The sequence below is a fragment of the Cupressus sempervirens genome, chromosome 8 (assembly GCF_028749045.1).
Source record: "Cupressus sempervirens isolate cs-2001-9-10 chromosome 8, ASM2874904v1, whole genome shotgun sequence".
In the NCBI taxonomy this organism is placed as follows: Eukaryota; Viridiplantae; Streptophyta; class Pinopsida; order Cupressales; family Cupressaceae; genus Cupressus; species Cupressus sempervirens.
The window spans coordinates 45,020,505-45,042,202 of record NC_143125.1 but is presented as its reverse complement, the minus strand read 5'-3'; the positions used below and the strand labels follow the sequence as shown (position 1 = coordinate 45,042,202).

Genomic DNA, 21,698 nt, shown 5'->3' with positions numbered 1-21,698 from the left:
TGAATTTGATGAGTGAGGTGACCAACTTTTTCATTCAAAACCATATGTGAAGATATAAATATTAAGTACAACATGGCCAATATTTTTTAGATATACACAATAATTAGACCAATTTTTTGGCTAACTTAAGATAAATGATTTACATATCTTCTCTTTACCATCAACATCAACTTTTGTTCTAGTATGTCTCTCATTTTATGGATTTTAGGTATCACCAAATAAGTATTTGTCTGATCTATCTTCCTCGAGTAAGGAAAATGCAGAAACAAAAGAAGAAAGTGAGACATCAAGTAGATATAAAATAGGGAGATCAACTAGAGGTCAAAAGACTAGAAGAAAATAACAACCGAATGTAGTATTTTGTTGTTTGGGGGACGGGGGGGGGGAGGGGTCATGTTCTTATAATAATGAGAGCAAAGGTGATAGGCAACTTCCCCTTAGGTACACATATCTATAGATTGAATGGGTACCTAAGGAACTATGTCTAGTTAACACTGATTTTTCTATTAATGAAAGGATATATCGCATAGCTCCATGTTCATTACATGGTTTGGGCCTATTTTCCATGGATGACATAAAGGAATATTATAATAAAGTTTTTGAATTGATGGAGTATGTAGGACCTTGTTACAATTACAATAATTGGATGCAATATAAAAAATGCTATGCATAGGTATGCATTGTCACCAAATTATATACAATGCAAAGAAAATGATCAAATTAAAATGTTTGCTATGCATATTGATGTAATGGCAAAAGAAATAGGGAATATTGTAGGATTTATACATAGTGATCGACCTGTGTCAACTAATAAGTTGGTGAATTGTATATTCAAGGCACGTGAGGGAAATTATATTTTTGTATGTGTGATAAAATCAATAAGTGCAGGTGGAGAGCTTCTGATAAATTACAATTTGAATCATGTAGATGCAAAAAAGTTCCCTATCATGGGACTGGTAAGTATAACATTTAAACCAATTGCCTCTAATTAATATTGGCTCCAATATACAATCTACTTTATTATTAATATTTTTTTGGTAAGTCTATTAGTCTCATTTTGTTCCAAATTGCTAAGAATTACTAATCTTTTCATAGGGAAACATGGATAGACCACCACCCACAGGTGGGGATACACCATCTCGCACACCTTTTGATGCAAAGGTAAACCTTAATTATTGTAATTTTTTAAATTATATAGAAACAAATGTCATATTATTATGTTCTTTTCTTTATGGCTTTGGAGTTGTTTTGATGGAGTTTTACTAATATTGATGTCACAAATGATAAGGAAAAGTTAAAATGATAGAAAATGAAACACAATCTTAAATATGAGCATCATTTCTAGATGACATTGCCCCTAGTGCTGACCCTATGTTCATGGCCCAACAACTCATACAAAGATGCAATGATGAAATTGTTAACATTATCATTGAGTGTGACACAAGCGAGGAGAAAGAGGCACTAAAAGAAAATTTTCCCCATAGAGTCAAATATTTAAAGGTAAGCAACAATTAATCTCAAGCAATAATAGAAGTTCAATAGATGTTTATTTTTTATAGTATCTTATGGATCATGATCTAAAATATTATGTGTTCTTCTAAAACAATATATGACATCTATAACACCACATGGTGAACACAATGAGGGTTGTAGTGCACAACCTTTGTGTAAGTAACACTTTCTCTTTACAAAATTACTAAAAATTACAATATTATTATACCATTGAATTTATTTAAGACAATTACTTAGTGTTGAAATAGGACATCTAATGTTGAAAGTGAAACTAGTGCAACATTGTTTGTTTTCATCAACTTTATTACACTTAACTTTTATTTTTGGATGCTTCTAGCTAGTATCCCTTTTGATCTTTATCCATTACAAATATCTTTGCTAACAATATTGTATTCTTCAACTCATGATGAAGTGAAAATTCCTCCTTTGGTTGTTACTATGATATTACCGAGTGCATTGTCAATAACAAGGAGCATGCAAACATCCTCGTCTATGCCAAGTACAACTGGTAAAACTTTGTTTTGCTATATTTTGTAATGTGCTGATCATGAATTTTTTTTTTTTTTGGGTGGATTTTATACTAATGTACCTATTTTGTGCACTAATAGATAGACCTTCAGTTGATAGAGCAACAAAGAGCAATACTATTGAAGTTGACCCATTCCCTAGAGCAATTTGTGTGACTAGTACTAGTTCATTTGCAGGGACATTATTGTTGAACAAGAAAACTATGTTTCCAGTAAAATTAGGAAAGCTTCCAGTTGCTTTAAATGTGTTATTATTTATAGTGTAATTGTAGTTTATTTATACATAACTTTTTTTGGATTCATAATCCCATGACTTTTTTGTAGGAAATTATGTTTTCTTTGATCTTCTTTTTGATATTACATTGAGACTATTTGGACCCACCATACATAAAAGCTATGTAGTTTCATATCATTGCTAGAATATTTTTCTTTTCTTCCATTTATTATATTATAATAAAGTTATTTATCCAACAAATTTTTTTTATTTTTAAAGGTGGAATGACTAGGGTCCTCAATTAAAACATTAGCTCATTACATTCTTTTGAGGAACTTTTTGGAAAAAATATTTTTGGCATTGCCCTACTTCTCAAAAGAGATCAAAACATATAAAGACTATGAGGGACCAATATGGGAGAGGTCTAAAGGAGAACCCAAAGTATGATTGTCCTCCTATGATTCCACCAATGGAGTGGAATGAAATAATAGAAGATGCAAAAGAGAAAAGGCTATGCGATAATAAAGGAAATGAACTAGAATAGGGAAAAAGAAGGTATGTCGTGATAGAATTAAGTAGAATGTAATCATGCACTAATTAGTGATCTTTGTAAATATATAATCTAACGTGTTTCAAACTATACATAGATTGCAGGAAACATCAGTGGCTACAAAAGCGAGACTAGAAAAGGTTGGCCAACACAAACATGGCTCTAGTCGCTATATGAATCTTCAGTCTTGACTTGTAAGTAGGAGCAATGGAATTTCATATAATTTTTTTAATATAATATTTTAAACAATTTTTTTAATCAAACCATACATACAAAATTGATGATATTAAGCAAAAAGGGCACACAATTCAATACATAGCTCATAGTGAAGATAGAAAAATTGCCTTGAAGGAAGGCTATAAAATTGTGGCTACACACCTATGCCAACAATCTGAAAGCCATACCCATGAATCTAGTGTGTTGAATGAGACATAGGTAAATTGGTTACATGAAAAGTAAACTAAATCAAATAGTTGAGGATTTCTTTTTTTGTGTCAGTTTTGAACATAAATTGACTACATAATAATGCACATAACATTTCACCGTGGCCTTCATATCCTATCATAGAGCCTACATTTGATGAAGGCCATGATGTGAATCATAGTGGTGGAGGTATTAATTTTCTATTGGAAATTAATTATGCAATTATGAATACAATTTAACATCTTCAATTGCAATTTGATGTATAACCTTTTTTTGAATTTTTTTAGAGCATGTTGAATATCATGGTGAAGGAGTGGAGCATGTTCCATGTGTTTAACATGTTGATATGGTGGAAGATCAAAATGTTAATGTAGATGATGTGGCATTATTAGGTAATAAAAATGTATGTTATATTCTACTGGTTAATTAAATGCTTGTAAAAGTTAAAAAAAGAAAAATAGTATACCAATTTAACCCATTTACTTGTTCATGCAACGTGGCCCCCTTTAGTGAAACAATCTTCTGCTCCTCAAAATAGGAGGCATCATAATTTGACATTACCTGTGCCACAAGAGGAGGAGAATGAGGAAAATATTGATGCTTCTATCAGCCTTTACTTTAATAGAGCTAACAAAAACAAAAAGAAGAAATTATTTTGTAAAAATTCTCTTTAATAAACCTTGTTTGATAAACTTTGTTGGGTAATGAAAAAACATTGTTTTAAGTAATTATCTATGAATGTTGCATATTAATTATTGATTTTTATTGCATGTTAATAAATATTTTTATGTGTTAATGAAGTCTTGATTAGTATTGTGTATTAATAAATGTTATGTGATTGTATTGATTGAATGCTATAGTTCATAAATGGAGGAATGAATGAGTGAAGTATGTAATTAGATGATAATAGGTAATTTAGATTGATTTTTGGGGGGGCGGGGGGGGGGGGGGGGGGGGGGGGGGGGGGGGTGAGGCCAGATGAGCTTCCACCTTTACGTGGTTGGCCTTGATAAGTAGAGAATATTTAAGTATTCTCGAAACTAAGTGAAGCTCAAACTAACATACCAAGGATATCTTCCTAACCAACTAATAGTTTATTTCTTTGAGATAGAGTTTCATGTCCATTCCTTTATTAGTAATAACCCTTTTAGGCTCCTCAATTTCCTAATCTATTCTTTCTTTTTCTTCAAAACTATTACCAAAGTAGCAATTTATTCTTGATCATCTTTAGTGCCTTAGTTACCAAGTGATATGATATATTTTGATCTTGATACCTCTACATATTTCAACTAATGTTCTATTGTATTAATTAGGTTTTCATTCCTCACCCATATTTTTTTCAAAATTGAAAAGACATTATTTTGGGAGTGATTCCTCAATGATATTCAAATGAACTACAAAGTGGTTTGAACTAGAATGAGGGAGGATATGGGCCAAGACAGTATATTGAAATCAATTGTTATTGATATTGTTTGGTGATTCTTTACTATTTTTCTCTAGGATTCATTATAGCATTGAATTCACCACCTATAATAAAAATCTACTCATCACATATAAAGTGCGACAAAACTTATGGTTCTAAGTCACTATTAGGGAAAATAATGTAATGTTTCTATAACTTGATTCAAAATGTCACACTCCATGCACATGCTATAAGCATTACCTAGTTCAAAATAAGTGGTCACGCACAAAACTTATAGAAAGTACATGAGTTAACAAAGACTAAGTACTATAAAAATATCCTCATCAAATTAACATCACTTACACTACACATACTAAGATCCTTGAGGTTCGATAATATATATCAATAACTTTTTGGATTTAAATGTGTGAACAATTTAAGTATCAAAATTTTGCATCATTGATGTAACAACAAGGCTTGCTTCCTTACTTCCTAGTTCTTTCTAGGTGCTTACTAGATCACTTCTATAACCCTGATGGTGATTCTTGGCTCACAAACTTAGGATCAATCCAAGATCCTTTTCTTTCACCTTTCTACACTAGTAGGATCAAGAAAAACACAAAAATTTGTTGCTCATATGCACGCTTCCCGCTATGGAGTTATTCACTAGCTCTCAGTTCATTAAGGGTTTTGAGGCTTCCAAATGCATCATTAGGACCACATAAACATGTTTGGACCATCACATAAACCTTGCACAAAATTTCTTCCAATTTTATGGCCAATCTTACATATCGTTGTTGCTATTCCTCCTCAAACAAGGTTAGAATAGGGTCATCTTGCTTTTCAAGCTGTTCCTTGGTTTTTGAATACTTTGAAAAGATTTATAAGATGTAATTTTATAGGTCCAACCCAAGTACTAACCACCATGAAGAGATCTTGTAAGAAAAATCAACCAAGATGAATAATGTTGATATCATACCAAAAAAAATGAGGGTTATGAAAGAGAATTTTGAACATTTTCACAATAAAAATCTTAATAATATCATAAAAACAAATGAGATATGGATAATATTTACCAATAAAATAAGGATTTCAGTGGTTTCAAGATTTCAAACCCTTCACACAACCCAAATCAATTAGGCCCAATTTCATGAGGGTTTCCAAGTAATTTTGCCCAATTTGGAATAAAACAAGCACAACTTATTTCCAAGGTCAGTCCAAAAATTAAAATTACAAAATGAGAAATATTAGACCATTTCATAACACTTTCCATCATTGGTTTGAGCAAACTAATCACTCAAATCCCTTCTTGCTACTATTTACCAGTAAAAAACCACAAGTCAAGGCTAGATTTCTTAACTAGGCTTGCACAAACAATTGTTTTCCATCATAATCAAGAGCTCTAATTTTTGTATGTTATAGTACATTGAATTAAGTCTCTTTCCCCTTATTTTCATGAATTTTCAACTATGGGAAAGAGAGTTTCAATCTATTTTTATAAAACTGGCTGTTATGAACAAGAAAACTAGTAAACAACCAAAAATCAATGTACAACAGTAATAAAAACTCAAAATTGATGACTTTAACACCTAGGAAGAACTGAAATAAATGTAACTAACTATTCCAATCAATAAAAAATCCAATTCAATCCATTTACATAGTGAAGATGCTCTATTTCTAACTGGCTGCAATTATATTTCAATGCCAAATCTGTACACTCTACGACCAAAACTCTTCGAACACTTGAAACTGATCAAGAATGGAATTATATAGGTGCTACCAGAATTTTTAGGTCATTCAAAACATATTAAATAACTTCCATATAAAATTTTCTCATTGAGAAATAAAAGTTGCAAAATTGCCAAAATTGCAACTTTGCAAGTTTTTAGCAATTTTTGTAAAATCTTGCAATTCTAATAAGATGGGATCACCAAAATTGGTAAGGGGAATGAATAGGTTTATTGAGACATTCAAAAATATTTTTGATTCTTGGTCAACCCTTCTACCCATTTTGGTCAACCAAATCCCTATTTTGCAATTTAGAGCCATAATAGTAACTTAGGAGCAAAATTTAACTTGACAACCTATCTATCCTCACCCAAGGACCTAATAGGTCCTATTATTCATCTAGTGATGTGGTTAGCATCACTATAAGCTAAAAATGCAATAAATAAACCCTAGACCCAAACTAGCCTATCTAGGTGCTCCAACTGCTCCTACAACAATCATGATCTATGATCTACCATCACATGCATATAAAGATTCTGGAGTATCTTTGTTACTCGTTTTATACTTTTATGGACATATATAGTTTTTTTTCAGTCTAAAATAGCCTTTTTTTCTTAGAAATGTTTGTTAGGCATAAAATATGTTATATATTACATATATGTAGTGAAATGTTCACTCTATTGTGTAGGGTCTAAGTGTTCCTGGGTTCATTGCTATAGACTTTAGTATTACTATCTTTCACTTCTTGACAAATTGTAATCATTGAATATTCATTTTCTAGAGTGCTTTATAGCAAGCTCTCTTCTTTTGGGCATAGGTAAGGAATATAAATAATTATCTAAATATCCTTGTATATCTACTTTCAATTGATTTTAAAGCTTGGATTTGTATAATTTTTCCTATTTGATCAAAAAACTTACATTTATTTGTTATGATCGATGGAATATGAATATGGTCTAAAATCCTATTTCCATGATTGATGGTGGACATTGTATTTAGAATAATTTAAGGGTAAGTTTACTTGATGTGTTAAATTTCCCCAAACATTCAATACGATGGTTTGGTAGTGCCCTAATATGGAAAATATTGTAATGTTTGGTATTAGAAGAAATGACCAAACATGATCATGAAACACACACAACATTACAAAATTCTAGTCACTCTTTATAAAGATTTTTCTTTCAATATTGCATTTATATCCATATCCACAACATTGCTATCTCAAAATGCATTTGTTTTTCATTAGGGTTGTAGTTCAAATACTTTGTAGCTATGTAACTCTCCCTCTCTATGCTCTTGTTACATAGATATGCATTAAGATAGAAAGAAACACATTTGATTAATCAATGGATCGAGACATTACAACTTTATTCACCTCCCATGGAAATGACCCTTGTAGGGAATTCTAGGAAATATTGGTGTAGAGTTGTAGGTTTCCAAGGCTAACAATGACTTCAGGAGGTATCGTCCCCTCTAGATTATTGTGAGCTAAGTCAAGGAGCTCTAACTTTTGGCATCCCTCCAAACTAATAGGTATCTCCCTTGATAAATTTTATTTTCTAAGATAAATGCATATACAATGAAAAATAAGTTTGTAAGACTCAATATTTAAAAATCAATTATTAAATACTCAACTTTCTAAATTGTATTTTGGTGGTTTTCTTGTCTTCTAATTTACCTGTAAAACCAATAAAGATTGTTAATGTCTTATAACATAGATTTCATTATTTTTTAGGTGAAAACTAAGGCATACTAAAAATAGGAATTTCAGATTGAATTTGAAAATTTTGATGCTCAAGGAGACAATTAAATTAGTAAATTGAAAGAAAATAAAACTCAACTTCTAGACTGTTAAAATTAGACAACATAATTTGATAGAAAATCTTTTTGGAAACTGAATATGAGTTAGTTTTATGTGAATGATGTCATCCCAATAAATTTGGTACAAGTGGAGTAGACCACAATGCCTAAAGCAACTAAAATGTAGGCTTTGAGAGCAGTGGATTTGGGCATTGAGATTGTTCTTAAGACATGGAATGTGATGTTTAGACCATATCAAACTAAATGGGTTTTAAATAAATGAAATCAACTAATTAGAGTTTTAGGGTGCTAGAAGTAAAGCCCCCAAGATTGATAGTAAGGATAGAAACTTATTAACATAATGTATCATGCTTCTATTATACATTTGGAAATTGCCACCAGTTGTATTGGTAGCTGGAACCAACACAAACCAATTATCTTCATAAGCAACCCTAGCTGACACAAATTAAGTCGTTCACATAATGAAGATATTGTGAATGCGTATAATTTTGAAATGCTATCTTCGGATCTAAAGCAAGAACACAATCTAGAATAATTACTCCATCTTTGGTATTAGAGATATTTAGGTGGAAATTTTCCAAAAACCATGTACAGTTTGAAAATTGAGGTTATATGCCAGGCACAATATCTTCTCTTGTAGAATTACTACATACTTGGCCTTTGAACTGATCATCTAATCACTCTTCCAAACAAGTGGCATTTTCATTTTTGGTCAGAATAGGAAGCTTCATGTCTTGCCTAAACTTGTTAATGTTAACCAATGATTCCTCTACCAAATCTACAATGAAAAATAAGATTATTGTTAATAATAGAACCATCATTGACATATGCTTTTCTTTCTTAATTCTAGTCAAATATTTTTGCCAAGAAAAAATAGGAATTAATCGGATAAAATTAATAACAATGACATAGATTTACAAAAAATTTAGACCTCCTTGGTTTGAAGAGATGGATTTCATTGGGTAACAATATTAGTCAACAAAGAGGATAGTGTGAGGAACCATTAAGATAGACTTAAATTAGGGGAGTTATATCAATCGTAGATAGGCTTAAATTATTGCATCTGTAGGCTCAAAATAAATTATAGTGATAGTACTTATAAGGTTGCCTAAAACTATTGTAGCTACAGGTTTCATCTCAGGTACATTAGAAAACACCATAAATACACTACTAAGATTCAAAAGATAAGTCTAGTCTGCATGCATTGTTTATTGTTATATTATAAAATATTGGTTATCCAACAATGTAATAATTATTTGTGTTAATTTGTTTGTCACTACTAGATAGTTATAAGTTTTAGCTGATTGGAGGTTAGGTTCCTCTTGGCAACGACCAAGTCTTTTAATATATTGTGTATCATCAAGGAAGGTAGCATGGTGTAGTGGGATGAACTGTACTCCTTAAGCAACCATCTTAGTTCTTCTCTATAATAATTTCATGATAGAATAAAGACATGTTTTACTCCTATATCTAGTGTATGCTATCATCTTTATTATTATGTCATGTATTTAATTTATTAGATATAGCACTAAACAATAAGCATCTGAAATAATCACCATTAAGCTATTCAAAATGATCATTAGATAGTAATCATAATGCATGATGTTGTATTCCTTTGTACCTAATGAGAATAAGTAATCTCTGAAGGTCTCATTTTCTACATCTAGTAGAGTTTAGATTTTTGGTTCCAAAAAGGATTGAGTAAAGTATCTCCTATTTATTTATCTAAAGCAACTCAAGTTCCTACAACTTGGATTAGATGTAGATTGCAATAATAACAATGAAACAAAATTTGTTTCTTCAACCAATTTTGAATTTTCTTGCAGTTTTGAAATTTAAGAATGTGCTTATCTCTTTAAGTGAATCATATTACAACTAAATTCAATTTGTGCTCATTCTAAAATAAACTACAAGGAATAAAAAGATTGTAAAGATTCTCAAGGACTATATAAAGATAACTTGTACCTTCAAAAATTTACCAAAGGGTTTGTTAGTAGAAATCCCCAGAAATAGAAGATAATGTTAAAGTTCAAGCACTCTAGTAGTAACCCATTGAATACAAATGTCATGTAGTAACTCAAACCAATAGGTACTTGATAATGAAACATGCAATGTATATCACTGACCTAGGAAGGATAGATTTCTTTTCTTCGACCACTTTTTAAAATTGAATACAGATGGTATGGCCTAGGCTAATATTCTAGACATCCCAACTGACCTATGCCACAGATAACATATTGGAGGCCCTTTCCATGAACAATTGGTTATGAATTTTCCTTTGCTCCCTATATATCACTAAATTTAAGAAGGTTTTTCTTTAAGGATCAAACCTTTTAAGTGATATAGTAGACAAAATCAATTTGACATGGATATATTGGATGACTGCTATTGGTAACAATTAGCATGCACCTTCTCAAGGATTGCCAATGGCAAAAGTTCAAGTTGATCTCTTGATTTGAATTACATGTTGAGGAAACATTTATAGAAAGCTAGTGATATGAGGGATACTATAATTCCACTCCTTAGAGGCAAATTAGATGCCATGACTAATTTATTCTCAGTGTTGCATTCAAAATTGGCCTTCCATTCTTTGCCTCCATGCTTGGAGCATTGTGGGACTTTGTGAATATCAAGTGTGGGTTATTTGAAAATTCAGAAATCTAGAAGTTGAGCTAGGTGTCATGCTAGGGGCCATGATAGATAGTACTTTATGAATGTGTGTATTGGAGAGTAAAGTATCATGTTTTTCATTAGTGAGAGGAATGCCAATGGAAATCTCCATTTATGGACCATATAGTCAATGACATAGAAGAGTTTTGAGATCTTTAGCCATACAAAATAACTGACTTGACAATATTAAGTCAAGATATACATAGCATTATCTTGTTATCTCACAAGAACATTAAAATTATTTAAGAATGCCTCATTATAAAAGATATTACATCCATTTTTAACACCATGCAATGTAAAAGTATCAAGTATTTAATTTCTAAATAGTATTTTAGAAAGACTAAAATTTCTTTTTTTGCAAATTATTTTGATAGTGGGAATAATGCTACAAGTTATAATTGTTGGTCTTAGAATGGTCTTGATATTCGAGTGTCAACACACTTCACCAATTCCACCATATATGCCAAGTACACTATGCATGCCAAGTGAGTTATAGTAGCTATTGAGTCATAATCTTAGTTGCATAGTTAAGTGTTTTTGACACTCATGTAAAAGAGGGAGATTTTTGGTCTTAGAATGGTCTTGACATTTGAGTGTCAACACACTTAACCAATTCCATCATATATGTCGAGCACACTATGTATGCCAAGTGAGTTATAGTAGCTATCGAGTCAGAATCTTAATAGATGCCAAGAAAGTAACAGATGTTGAGTAAGATAGAGCATAGTATGTGCCGAGTGATTCAAGAATATTCATGTGCCAAGCAATCTAGAAATGTAACACGTTCCGAGGAATACAAGAACATTCATGTGCAGAGCATCAGTAATATAATATGTGCCAAGTAACATAGAATTAGCATTATAGTTTGTGCCTTCAAAAAATTAAGATGTAAACCATTTTTTGGAGCCAACTTAGAGAGATTTTGAAGGAGAAAAAGGATAAGGATGAATCATTTACATTTCCTATGTGATCTACATGTAGCCAATCAAAAAAATGGAGAAGACATGCAACCAATAAGAAAAATGAAAGGTATGAGCAAGAATTTGAGATTCAATGTGGATCATAGATCCATACCTATCCCTAAGTCTTCACAATCTTTAAAAGGAGGTTGAAAACCCATTGCATATGAGGATTAGAACAGTGTATGTGAAGATTATAGAAAAAATTCAGTGTGAAGAAGGAAAGACTTAGAGGAACAGAGCAATAGTTTCATATCTAGTTGATCAGAACTGGACAGGGGACACGTACAAAGATCAGATCAAGCAAGGATTAGAATAGGAAGAGTAGATCTAGTACTTGAACTCAGCAATTGAAGATTGCACTCTATCAGGTCAGATTTTCTAATACTTTCTCATCATTGTATTAGATGCTGAAATCCTATGTTGATAGGTTAACTTAAGGAAAACCTTTGGAGAAGGTGATGAAAATTCTATGTATTAGGTGGGTTTAACAACCTATTGTAAATCCTTTAATAGGGCAACACTTCATGTAAAGTGTTTATAAATCCTCTAACCAGGTCACTATTCACATAGTGTAAAGCCTTTAACAAGGCAGACCATCAAAAGTGGTTGAACATATTGTTGTAGTAATTTTTGTGGGTGTCATCCCCACCCCAGTTTTACCTTCTTATTCTTGGAGGGTTTCTGGGTTACCAAATCTCTTGTCTTATGTGTTGACGCATGCTTTGATTTCATGTTTGCTTATATGTTGACATGCATGTACTTTACTTTTAGTTATGTGTTAATGAGGGTCAAAAAGGATAAAAACTAGTTACTTCTGATTCACCACCACCCCTCCCCCCCACCTTCTCAAAAGTGCTCTTCCCATTTGAGCATTCCAACAATAATAATTAGAATGACATTAGATATTCAAGATATAAATCCTATTGTGCAAGGATCTCCATTGCTACAGCCCCATGATAGATTATTTTGGTTTGGTCAACCCAAGATGATTCTCTATCTCATTCATTTTACCCTATTTTAGGTTAGACAAGCTTCTTTTTTCTTCTTAAGATTCATTTATTCTATCTTTCACATCTTGAAAAATTCAAATCATTGAATATTCATTTTGCAAAGTGCATTTCAGTTTGCTTTCTTCTTTTGGGCATGTCTAAGCAATACAAATCCTTATCTATCTATCCTCATATATCTACTTTCAGTTGATTTTAAAGCTTGGATTTGTATAAATTTTCCTAGCTGATCAACAAACTTAAATTTATTTGTTATGATTGATGTAGTATGAATATGGTCTAAAATCCTACTTCCATGATCAAACAATGGACACTGTAATGAGAATAACTTGTAGGTAAGTTTACTTGATGTGTTGAATTTCCCCAAATAGTCAATATGATGGTTTGGTAGTGCCCTAATATGAAAAATTTGAAATGTTTGGCATTAGAATAAATGACCAAACATGATCATGAAACACACAAAATATTACAAAATTCTATTCACTCTTTATAAAGACTTTCCTTTCAATATTACATTTATATCCATATCCACAACATTGCTAACTCAAAATGCATTTGTTTTTCATTAGAGTTGTAGTTCAAATACTTTGTAGCTATGTAACTCTCCCTCTCTATGATCTTGTTACATAAGTATGCATTAATATAGAAAGAAACACATTTGATTTATCAATACCTCGATACATTATAATTTTACTGACCTCCTATGGCAATGACCCTTGTAGGAATTCTAGGAAATATTGAGGTAGAGTTGCAAGTTTCCAAGGCTACAATGACTTTAGGAGGTATCATCCCCTTTAGATTATTATGAGCTAAGTCAAGGAGCTCCAAATTCTAACATCCCTCCAAACTAATAGGTATCTCCTGTGATAACTTGTTGCTAAGATAAATGAGTCATAGCTATGGGCTGTAAATGGTGAAAAGTCAAGTTAAGGGGAGATCAACATGAGATCTGAGTGAGTTGTTGCTAGATGCAAAAGTAGTTGTTCCTCTGCATGTAGAGAGAGACTACAAAAAATTGGTCCAGCTCCATTACCTATTTGAGCTTTAGCCCCATCAAAGAATATAGTCAAAACCTACTCTATACTAAACACATGTTTCTCCACCTGTCTTACATGCATGTAAAATGTAGAAACACAAAATCAGGGGCAATTGATAGGATCCTATAAACCCATATATGTAATAATAACACTAAAAACATAGTTTTAGATTACCCAAATCCCAACTAGAGACCTTGGGAAGGAGTGTGAAAGGATTTGATAAAGTATTGAATTTTGTAATTAAAAGAAAAATGACACCCCCCTTTTATCAAAAGACAACTGTTCCCAAATTCTACATACAACCACTAAACTTCATTATATATATTTGGTAAAAACTAAAGTAAAATGAATTGACACAACCATCACACCTAATCCTAATATAAAATTTATAGAACATCTCAATTCTTCTTCATGAAAAATAGGCTCCAAAAAAGCAAATCCCTGTTGTAGAGCTGCCTTTGATGAAACTAATGTTTTCTAAAACTTTGATCTAAAATTTGAGTTTGTCTCATTTACGATCAACATATATTCATTCAATATTAATGATTAGGAGGATGTGGCTATCGTGGTTGTCCCTCCCTCTATAGGACAGGTTCCTATCCTATAGAGAATCACCATGCATCAATAACTTATTTTGGATTCACTCACTGATGCAAATCATACATATTATGATGGTAATCAATATCCAATGTAACCCATTGTAACTTTTTTTATTAACAAATCAGATTGCTCAAAATTACAACCAATCCTTGAAGGATTTTCGCCAAGAATTGGCTAAAACTTTGACCAACTCTTTGGTCATGACTATGGCATCCTGGTCATGGGATAGACTAGAATTGGTCAAAATTTTTACTAATTTCTTTGAGGTTTCCCACTAGGAATTGGTTGAAATTTAGCTTAGCAAGCGTACTAGTCAAAGAAAAGTTAATCGTATGTGGAGATTATTCTTTGAAGAATTAAATATTATAGATCAATGCCAATTATTTGTTAAAATGATGAGGAATTTCAAATTTAGGCATATCATGAAGATTCTTGGGCTAAGAATGATGGATGATTCAAATGAAAAAAGCATTGTAAAGAATCTAATGAGTGCTTATGACAAAGTGGGCTCTAAATCACACACCAAAGATAGTAATATCACAAGATGAGTACTTACATTATAAATAGTAAGTATCCAAATGAAGAAAGATTGAATCATGAGAAAGACAAGAAAAACATTAAAAATTGGTAGAGGTACTCTAAGGAGAGCCATGCTAAGGCGTGAGAGATTGGAAGATCCAACAAAAAATGAGCTATGGACATTTAGCAGTAGACTACCATGAAAGGATAAAGAAATTAGTGAAGCCTTGAAATCATTGATTGAAGATTTTTGGAAAAATAACACACATGTTTCCCCTAATCAAAGAGATGTTAAGGATTGGTAGCCAAAATCGTGACCCATATGCAAAAGATTTTTTGGACTCAACTTAGACACAATTTTTTTCAAAATTTATTGGTATGTATCCTCAAATTCGAATAAGTCAAAGATTTTTTGAGATAGGTAAACCTTTTTTATGTGAAGATAAATCACACACACACAACTTGTTATTGTAGGATACATATTGAATTTTCTAACCATTTTGATGTTTTTAGGCGTATATGTGTGTTTTTGCATTCTAAGTTTGTTTTGCATGATTGTGACATGAATGAGCCACCAAGATCTTCAAGGGAATTCATATTTGACATTTTATGTGAAATAGGGGAGGGCCAACAATATTACGAGACATCATGCTTGGATGGTACATGCTTATTTTGTGGTTCTTTGCAACTTTTATCAACTTGTGAACATATGGATAGTACACATGCAATTGGAAATGAAATAGTAGATTACAAAAAATATAAGATAGTGACATATGCTCTAAAAGATGGGAATTGGGTAAAAGATGTGATTTGGTCATTGAAAAGATTCTAGTGTATGAGTTCATGAAGATTTTTCGTGAAAAGATTATTTACAAGTATGCAAGGCATATACATAGAGCTCGATGGTTGGATTTGCAATTCAAGTCGTGCAAGGATACATTTCCATTGGATACCATTGTTTTGGTTGTAGACTATGTAGAGAACTACACACTAAAACCACAAAATGAGGTGACAGAAAAGTATTATACTTCTCAATAGGTTTCCATATTTGTTCACATAACATTCATGCATTCACCTACAAATACCGAGGATGATAGGAAGATTTTGAGGGAGTACCATTTTTACATCAGCGATGATCTATCACATTCTAAAAAGTTTGTATATGGTTGTTTTCAACTATTTTATAGAGATTTGGCTAATAAGGGCATACCATATCATCAACACATTATTTGGTCAAACAATTGCAAATCTCAATTCATGAATGCATGGATATTCTATTAGTTTAGCAAGATGCACAGGTTGTGTAGAATTCAATATATATGGGATTTTATAGAGGCTAGTCATGGAAAGGGAGAGCATGATGGTGTAGGCGCATATATCAAAAGAGCCTTAGCTCATTGTTAGTGAACAAATTGTCCTACCTTAAAGAAACATACAAACATGACCCTGAATACCCAAGTGACAGGATTAACCACACCAACAGTTGGAGAGGTTATCATGGGTTGATAAACTTCCTTTGAATTTTTATCGGGTACAGCTCCCCATACAAGATATTCAATGAATGAAATGTGAGTGCTTTTTCCAGAAAGCACAAAAGGGTATCAAACATCTACCCGTAAAAATAATGTAGATGTGGGAAAAACTAAATAAATACAAGAAATTAAATGGTAAATGACACAAAGTCCATTCACCCTAACATGCTACAAAGAAGGAATCAAGAAACACATTCTCCATCATCTTGAGAAAGTGCAAAAATGAAAATATGGAGATATAACAGCATATTTCAAAGAAAACTAAAGTGACACAAAGATCACAATTAGTGGAAAGTAATTGCTCAAACTCAAAGTTTTGGCAGACAATTAACTTTCAAGTCTCCCTCCTCCAAAAGCATAAAAATGCATTGCTATTACAATCACCATTAATAAAATCTTGAGGTTTTCTTTGCATTTAAAACAAAATACAAATCTCTTGACACATAGTTCAAAAAGAAGTGAAGAAAAAACCCCGGCTCTGCTCATCATGACCTGCACAAGAAAATGGATTAATGCCAGAAACACAATCTGGAAATTCTTTCCTCTTGGCCGTAGCACCCAGTCTGCAGTCCCGGAGAGAAAATACTTTTTCTTTCCTTTTGCTAATAACACATAGTCTGTAGCTTTCAGAAGTGAAAGTGGAACCCCTTTTACCTTTGTTGGAACCTATTTATCTTTCCTTGATATCAGTGACTGTTCAATTTTCGTAACTGATTCTTGAAAGCCTTCAGACTTTTTCATTTTTATTTTTTCGAGATCTCTTCTTATACTCAGTAACCTCTCCACATATAGTGTGTTCGAATTTATAATATTTGATCATTTTAAAGTGATGACATCACACAAGATCATAAAGTAATCCTTAGGGAATTCTTGACACTTTTCATTATACCTTTCATCCAATCCTCTAAGAAGGAAAAGAGTATAATATTTAACTTTAGATGAAAGGAGCCCAATAAGCCGATTCAATGTCATTTCCTTTAGATTGTTTATGATCAAAACATACAGTGATCGAAGACTGGAATACATCACCCTACTAATCACCACCTTGGAGATGATTTGAATATCATCAATTTGTATGGTTTCAAGGCTATCCACATAGTTGTGTAGGAATAGTGATTGCTTCGCAAACTGCAGTAACTATTAATGCCAGATCTTAGACCATTAAGCAATTTGTACATACCAAAACTTCACATTTTCATCGCTGAAAGTATGGGTATGCCTATCATTTGCCTCGCCAGCATGCAATTCTTACGGGTCCATCAATGTCTCCTTCTTGACATCACTTACGGGTCTCTTGAAGGTGATCAAGTATGAGCAGTCTTGGTCTGGGAGGAATATCTGCATCTCCCAGGGCATGTCTCAAAGAAGAGTACAGAAAAGGCCAGATTTAATTACATTTTGCACCCTGTCTGTTCTTCCTACAATTTTTTCTCTGGAACCAGAAGCCGCCACACCAAGATAGTTTGAACATGCTTTTCACCTCCACGTAACCTCTTCATTGCATATGCAATTCCTATGCAAACACCTATCACAACTGCGAAGTTCTTAGCTTTGACCTGCAGATATCATAATGCGTTGTCTCTTCATCTAATCTATGCCATTTCCCACTGGCGGTGTTTTCTCCTTTTGGGGCACACTGTCAAACAATCTGCACATTAAAGGTGGCTCAAGCCGGCTCACACTTTCCTCTTTCTTGTTCGCCTTTGGATGTTTTGACGAGACCATTGGTAGAATTGACACAACAAATTATAGCTGCTGAGGATCTATGATCTAGCTATTCACCTGTGCATCTACCCATTCTTTGGGATGATTACAAGCTTTTGTAGGTATCCATGAGCTCTGTGAATATATTTGCAATATAACTCCACTCAATATATATCCCTCACACAGTATGAAGATCTTATGAAAATCTTGTGAAACTGCGGCTCCCAATATGTAAAGACACTTGATTTGAAAATTAACTGACCATCTGCATTCTATCAAATGATTCTTATGCATTATTGATGCTTTTAGAGACTGAATTTAGAGAATTTTGGCCAAGTTTGTAAGGAAGAACATTGGGCTCTTTCATTTCTCATTGTAGGCAGTGTGTCAATTGCCTCCAATACTTTGAGTCTCACAAAAATTGACCTTCGTGGAGTGCATATTATGAAGCAAATGAAAACATCTTTTGTGAATCCAAAATTGAATCCAATGATCATCGAGTTTTTCTAATTGAGAGAAAAGTCAGGTTTCTTCACCAAGCTAACTATATGCACACTAGCATTCCATTAGGCTACTTCAAGACATTTCCTACCATGATCATCATGATAATTTTTGAATCACCTACACCATGGTTTAGCGCATGCGATCGGGTGTTGAACATTTGTCAGATGGGTCACATGATTTTGCATTATATCTGTATCTGTGTCCAATCATTATCAACCACAATCAACTTAATAACATCTACTAAACCCACATGGACAATTTTTAGATAAGTGGAGTCATGGGCTAGAGTCGTCCCTATTATCAATAAGCATTTTCTTATGCAATGAAGTATGTTATCTTTATGATGTTGTATATTTCACAAACCTGTTCAATCCAAAATACCTCATTCATAATAACCTTAATACTGAAAACTTGTTTTAGAACCATTATGATCATCACAAGGGCCTTTGCCTCCACATTTACACTCTGACAATGATATCACCAAACACCTAAACTGAATTTTGAACCTGTGATGCTTCTTGTGAAGTCGTCTGAACCTGGATTAAATGGTCCTTACACCTTTGCATCGGATCATCGATCTTGAAGACATTGAATCTGAAACCTATCTCTGAATCTGCATTTCAAATCCAGAATCTGAACTTCGCTTGTATTGAACCTGCAGGATGGGCTACCTGAACCATTGAATTGCTTCAAACTACTTCGAACTTCAGTTCGAAGTGATTCAAACTCTGCACTTGAAGTTTTAAAATTGTGACCACCTTGGGTACTAACAGTCATGAAGAACTAAAGTACAGAGATGGAGCAATATTGACAGATGCAAAATCCATCATCTAGTGGTGTAATGCTATAATGGTCCAGGTAAGGAAGGTAAGTCTATGGTTTGAAATTTTTTTTGGTTGATAGATAATACTAACATTGCACCATATGAGGATTATTGCATACTAACATGATCAAGTGAGTTGCACTCTTTTAGAAGCTCTGATGCAGGTTCATGGAGTATCCACACATGAAAAATGCCATTCTATTGTCCATCATGTGCAGAGGAAAATTGAGATGACTGTGAGTCGACTAAATGGGTGGACAAATGGGTTATATGGGTTTTGGACCCAATTGACACCTATTGTCCCCCACAAGCATTGGAAATGGTAGAGATGGATTCCTCTATTGAATTTGACCACTTCTTTAATCTAGTGCAACCTGGTAATATATATTTATATATCTTTGTAATTTCAATATGTAACTTTATAACTTTTACCTAAGTATTTTTTGAATTAATGACCACATTTTGTACATGTATCACTGTAAGCCATGTTTTTGTTGTTATTGCATCTAAAGACAATGAAGAAGGGAAAAATTATTATTTGTGTCATTGTGTCCAAGCTAAACAAAAATTGGATCACTTGGTTATAGATGGTGAAGGTTTAGAGTACCATATTCGTGCAGTGGTTGTAACCAACACATGGCTTACACGATATTCTATGAAAAACTCTAACTTGTGGTTATTTGAGGATTACAAATAGAGAGGAAGATTCTTCATTATTCAAACCTTTTTGTCACATCAAATTTCCACTTGATAAAGTATGGTGGAAAACTACATAATAAGACTCTTTGGAAAGTTCGCAATTCAGACCACAAGGCAATAATTGAGACATTAAAATGTAGAGCAGATCTAGTTGGTTCATTAGATTGAATATGGAGAGAGGGAGAGAGAGAAAGAGTGGTACAGGGCCACCTTGAATCATTGATGTAAGTGGAAAGGTACTAACAATGAAGGTTGGGAGAGTACAACCTACAAGGACACCTAAACAAAGTTTGAAAGCCCAATCAAGGCCCAAAACCCCACACTTGCACCTTAACAACCCTTCATCCTAAGTAATTTCCATACCTTGGATGACACTAAGATAACAATTTTCTTATGAAATGCCCTTTTCTCTCAGATTAATCTCTCTATTAAGCAGGTTTTGTATATCTTTTTTGTATATTTAATAGATGTAGCTGGTATCCAATTGTTTATTCAATATCTTTCAATTTTCATGAGAAAATAAGGTATTTGGTTACCTAATAGGTCCTAGGAATCTTAACTATGGTCCTAGAGTAGTCCTAGATGGACCCATTTGACCTAAATATGTAAAGAGCAAAAACTGCTCAAAAGTTGCAATGTTGCTCAAAAAATTGCTTGAGCAATTTTTGCAAATGGAAGTTTGGAAAGTTGTAACTATCCATGCTTGGGTATATGAGCATGGGAAACAATTTTTTGAAGGTTATAATATTTCCAATCAGATTTGCATTTTTAAGCAACTTTTACAACTTTTGCAATTTTGGACAAAAAGTGCAACTAATGTAAAGTTTAGTAGATTTCACTTTGAGGACTTGGAAAAGGTTCCAAACTATTAAAGAACAACTAAAAACACCTAATCCTAGGCTATCTTGACCAAAAATTCAAAAAGACCCAATTTGGCCTAATTAGCAACTTTTGCTCATATCTTGCACAAAGTGGCTAAGGCATACATATCTTGCTCATATCTCCCTCATCGTTCGTCATGGGATCAAACTATCTATTCCATTAGCTCTGGGTGGCTGAGTAAACCCTAGCCCCAAGCTCATCCTATCCTGTTGAGTGCTCCAACATTCTCGAGCACACTAAATTGAAACGTCCCTAAGAGCCACTAAATGCCATAGGACAACGATCTTTGACAGGACATATCTCAGAGCTCATGCAAGGTATGGATGTGATTCTAGGTGCTATAGGATCATGTTATAGAGACCTATAATAATATCTGACTTTTTATAAATCTTACTCCATTTTGATTTTGCAATGCCATCTTGGGTGATGCTGAAACTTGTAGTGTTGGCTAGTACAAAGTTTCCAACTACCAAATCTCCCTCACCATTCATTGTGGGATCGAACTATCTATTTTGTTAGTTCTGTTTGGCTAAGTAAACCCTAGCCCGAAGCTTGTCTCATCCCTTTGAGCACTCAAACATT

The 21,698-nt window shown here is 33.0% G+C and overlaps 1 pseudogene; it reads right to left on the bottom strand.

Annotated features, from left to right (window-relative positions):
* Positions 1 to 8,457: 8,457 nt before the first annotated feature.
* The window catches only part of LOC149541521 (uncharacterized), a 38,576-nt pseudogene continuing 25,335 nt past the window's right edge, over positions 8,458 to 21,698 (bottom strand).